The sequence below is a fragment of the Otolemur garnettii genome, unplaced genomic scaffold (assembly GCF_000181295.1).
Source record: "Otolemur garnettii isolate 467f Iridium unplaced genomic scaffold, OtoGar3 scaffold00068, whole genome shotgun sequence".
NCBI classification, from domain to species: domain Eukaryota; kingdom Metazoa; phylum Chordata; class Mammalia; order Primates; family Galagidae; genus Otolemur; species Otolemur garnettii.
This window is the reverse complement of record NW_003852463.1, coordinates 3,178,391-3,183,765: the sequence shown is the minus strand read 5'-3', so window position 1 is coordinate 3,183,765 and position 5,375 is coordinate 3,178,391.

The following is a 5,375-nucleotide window of genomic DNA, read 5'->3' as shown; positions in this document are numbered from 1 at the left end:
CAGGAAGATATCAAGTTGTTCATATCCATTAGGGTCTGCTTTATGAATTAAGGAGCATTCTGGTAGGGTGCATAAATGTTAATTATCAAAATCTCTTCATGTTGGGTGTTTCCCTTGAAATATGTAGTGACCTTCCTCATCTTTCTTTATCTTTGTTGGTGTAAAGCCAACTGTATGTACTACTAAAATTATAACCTCTGCTTTTTTCTGGTTTCCATTTGCCTGTATTATACAAGTCCATCCCTTCACCCTGAGTCTATTTTTATCTTTTAAGGTAAGTTATATTCTTGTAAATAGTAGATGTCCAGTCTGAGTTTATATATCCAGTCAGCCAGCCTGTGCCTCTTTAGAGGACAACTAAAACGGTTCACATTGAGAGAATTGATAAGCCTGGTTGTGTTTTGGGTGTCATGATTTTCAGATGTCCAGTGGACATTTTTAATCCTTTCACTACTGTGGAAGTTAGGTTTTGTTCAAAAAATTTCTGGGTGAGTTTACTTTGGAGGTAGAGCATTGCGCTTGTCGCTGTGGAAGATGAGTCTGAGAATATCCATGAGAGCTGGTTTAGTTACAGCAAAGTTCTTCAACATGACTACGTCATTAAAGTATTTGATTTTTCTATCGCAAATGGAACTCAGTTTAGCTGGACAGAGGAACCTGGGCTGGAAGCTGTTTTGTTTTAAGAGATTGAAGGTTGATGACCATCTTCTCCTGTTTTGAAACGTTTGGGCTGAGAGATGTGCAGTTATTCTGATATTTCTCCCTTTGTAGGTGATGCTTTTCTTACGTCTGGCTACTTGCAGAAGTTTCTCCTTCATCTTCACTTTGGTAAAGTTAATCACAGTGTGTCTAGAAGATGCTTTATTTGGATTGAGTCTTGCTAGGGTTCTGAAACTGTCTGCTATCTGAAGTTCTGAATCTTGCAATGTTTGAGAAATTTTCCTCCAAAATCTCTTGGAGTAGAGCATTTGTACCTTTAGGACCATCCTTTTCTCCTTTGGGAATTCCTATAAGATGAATGTTTGATCTTTTGGAGTGATCCCACAACTCTCTCAGGGAGTGATCAATTTTTGCTCTCCATTTGTCTACCTCGTTGAGTGTTTGGGAACGTTCAAAAGCTTTGTCCTCAGTTTTAGAGATCCTTTCTTCTGCCTGGTCAACTCTATTAGTGAGAGTTTCCACTGTATTTTGAAGCTCCTCAACTAACTTTTTCATTTCCTTGAGCTCTGCTATCTCTTTTCTCATTATGTCCATATCTTGGGTGACTTGAGACAACTTTAGAACTACTCTTTGGAATTCAATTTCCATCTTTTCTTCCATCCTATTGATCTTATTTGCAATCCACATTCTGAATTCAGTTTCTGACATTGCTGCTATTTGTCTATGCATGGCATGTTCAGTTGTAGCTCCTTTGTCATTTCTTGGTGGGGTTGATCTACTCTGGTTATTCATCTTGCCAGAGTTCTTTTGTTGAGTCCACACCATGTTTATTTTGTACTGTTTGGTTATTGGAACTGATAGGGTGATTGAATTAGGGTTTCCAGGTAGTAGAGATAGCCCCTTACCAAAGCCCTAGGCTTTGTAATTGTGGCTTATCTCCTACAACCTTAAAGAGGCCCCCTTTGGAGTTTTGGCTAAAGATTCTGAGGACCTACTTGGTGAGATAGAGCAGGCTAGCTCTGTTTTGATATCAGCCAACCTGTACCCTACCCTAGAAACCACCCTATTAGATTTAAATCTCAACTGTGAAGAGATACAAACAGCTGCAGCACCCAGTCCCCACCCTTCAGTTCTTTTCCACTACAGAACTTCAAAGGTCAACCTCAGAATGTCCCAGAGTAGACAGCCCCAGACACGGGTTCCAACCAACTTGTGTCAGGCAGTGCAAACCCTCCCCAACAGAGAGGGATTCAAGGACAATTCAAAACAAATGGATTCAAAGCACAATTGGAGCCAGGGATCCACACTCCCCCCTGCCAGACTCAGTCCACACACTACTAGCCTCTGGAGTAGGGCCTGGAGTAGTGCCTGCCAAACTAGTTAGAGTCAGGGGACCACATCCCACCTGCCAGTCTCAGTCCACTGCCTGGCAAGCCTCTGTTTGCAGGCTCTGTTGGAGTCAGGGCACTGGTCTCAGTCCACACACAGCTAGCCTCTGCTTGCCAGACCTGTTGGGGTCAGGGCACCACACTCTGCCTGCAGGTCTCAGTCCTCAGCTGGTAAGCCTCTGCTCGCCAGCCCCACTAGAGGTAGTAGAGTATGCCCTAGCCCTCAGGGCTTGGTTCACATCCTGTAAGACACTGCTCAAGGGTTCTGTTGGAATCAGGAGACCACACCCTTGCTCTCAAGTTGCAGTCCAGGCCTATAAAGCCTCAGCTCGCAGACTCAGCATGAATCAGCCTTGTCTGACAAACTCAGTCCACATGGAGCAACCACTCTCCTGCTGCGGGTGCTATCAGAGCCCGGGGTTCTGCACCCCGTCCCGCCAGACACAGCCCAAAACAAAGGTCAATACTACCACTGTCTGGGCATAGTCATAACCAGGGGACTGCTCCTCCTCCCACTGAGTGTCCCTTTCTTCCCACACCCTCTTTCTTCCCTGTTAGTCACAGATTTTGTCCTGATGGTTGGCGGTTCACACTATGCTCAGGTCTCTCAGGACAAAACCAAAACTCTGTGCTCTGCAGAGAGCAGAGCTTCAGTCCACCATGTGAGGGGGAAAGGGTGGACTGGGAGCCTGGACTTGTGGGGAAAAACATCTGTTCAATTTTATGCCTGGCAGGGTGGTGTCTAGGTTCATAAGTGGGACTTCCCTGGAGAAAGAGACCTGGAGTTTAGCAGCTCTCTCCAGCAAGGTAAAATGAGAGGTCTTTTGTTCCCTGCTCATTGGCAGATAGGCTGCGGTAGGCCTCCTGCTTGTGGGAGGGGTCTCCCATCCTCTAGTCAATAGGCTTTGTACCTGTAATTTGTTTTCTTGAATGCTCTTCCTTGGAGTTACAGCTTGTCGAACTTCTTTCTTGGCTCAGCTCCCTATCTTTGGCTTCATAGAGTCTGGTTCTGTCCAGTTTTTCTTCCTTTGTTCAGGAGCCTCTGATGAGTATTGCTACCAGTCAGTCATCTTCCCAGAATCTAAGTCATTTTTATTCACTTTTATAAATGCATATTATTCCATTATTTAGAAGTACCATTGTGCCATGTTTCCCCGAAAATAAGACCTACCCCCAAAATAAGCCCTAGGAGGATTTCTATGCATTTGTTAAATATAAGCCCTGCCCTGATAATAAGACTAGACCTAGACCTAGTAAGGTCTGCATTTTGGTGCAGAGCGGCAAGAAAGACTGGAATACCTTTTATTTGCCACAGCTCCTTTCTCCAAGCCATTCGCACTTGTACAGGTGCACATGTGGTAACTGTGGTCGCAGGCATCCTATTGCACACATGTGAATGGCTAGGGGAAAGGAGTTCACGCATCACTAGTGCCAGCCCTACCAACAAGGTTGGGTCCCCCTGTCAGGTTCCAGAAGAAGATGACTTAACTATATTTGAATAAATGTAGATTGTTGTATTATACTTAATAAAAATAAGACATTCCCTGAAAATAAGCCCTCATGTGTCTTCTTGAGAAAAAATAAATATATGACAGTGTCTTATTTTTTGGGAAACACTGTATATTTAACCAGGTCACTATATATAAAATTTGGACCCTTTCCAGTCTTTTGTTATAATGAGCAATGATGCCACGCATAACCTTGAACATAAGTTATTTCACATAGGTGAAGTGTATTTGAGGTAAATTTCCAGAAGTGGGTACTACTGGACAGAGGGTAGAAGCATTGGAACTTTGAAAGATACAAGTATTTCCAAATTTCCTTCCCTAGGTTTATAATCTTTTGGACCTTAATCAGCAAAACAAAAGTTTCTTGCTAAAATTATGTATCATCAAACATTTGGGTTTTTTTTTTTTTTACAATCTCATAGCCAAGAATGGCATGCCAATTTTGGTTTAACTTGCAGTTCTGATAGTTTAAGTGAAATTGAGCATCTTTTATATGTTTAAAGTCATTTGCATTTTTGAGAATTCTCTGTTCATGTCCTTTGCCTATTTTTATATTGAGTTGTCATTTTTGTCTTGATTTCAATGAGCTCTTAATATATTGAAGAGATTAGCCTTTTGTCAGTCTTATGAATTACAAAATTTTTCTATTTTTCCCTGCCTTAAAACTTGGTTGTTTTTTTTTTTTTTTTTGCCTTAAGAATATTTTCTTATGGTTAAAATATATCAGCCTCTTCTTCTTTAAATCTTTTTTTTTTCTTTTTGCTATTTCTTTCCTTGTCTTTTTATTTTATATTTTTTCTTATTTGGCTTCTGGATTTTGAATCATAGAAAGACCATTCCCATTCCAATGTTACAAAGAAATTTGTCTATGTTTTATTTTACTCCTTTTATGTTTTCTTCTATATAAATCTTTGCTCTATTTGCAGTTTATACTGTTGTATAGTGTGAGATATGAATCCAACTTTATCTTTTCCAGATAAATATCCCATTGTTGTCACACAGTTTATTTGTGTTGAGATGCCTCCTTTATCATAAACTAAATTTCCCTATGCTCTTCATCTTTTCCTGGATTTTTCTTTCTGTTTGTCAATATCTCTATTTGTGTGCCAGAACTATACCATTTTGATAGTATGCTTATGACAAGATTAATCTTCTTTAACTCTCTTCTTTTCAGATTCTTCCAGTCCAGTCTTTTTTTTTTCCCCCTTTATTTGGAAATAGTTTCAAATTTACAAATAATTGTAAACATAAAAGTAGTAAAAAGAACACCCATATATCCTTTAACCAGATTCACAATTGCTAATATTCTTATATTATTTCATCTTGTCTTTCTCCCTCACACGTAACTTTTTTGCCAAACCATTTGAGGGAAATTCTGTACATCATAGCCCTTTATTCCTAAGTACCCTGACACGTGCACTTCCTGAAACTAGAAATATTCTCTTACACAACCATAGTACAATTATCAACTTCATAAATTTACACTGATATAATACTTCTATCTAATCTATTGTTCATATTTCACTTTTGCCCTTTGACCCAATAATATTATTTATAACATTTCTCTCACCTCCAGGACAGGGTCCAATCTAGTGCCAGGCACTGTATTTAGTTCCTAACTATTCTTGCTTGTTTCTTCTAGTAACAAAACTTGACAGTTTCATTAAGATTCTATTAAAATATGTAATTAGGGCGGCACCTATGGTGAGTAGGATGCTGGCTCCATATACCAAGGGTGGTGGGTTCAAACCTGGCCCCAGCCAAACTGCAACAAAAAAATAGCCACGTGTTGTGCCAGGCACCTGTAGTCCCAGCTACT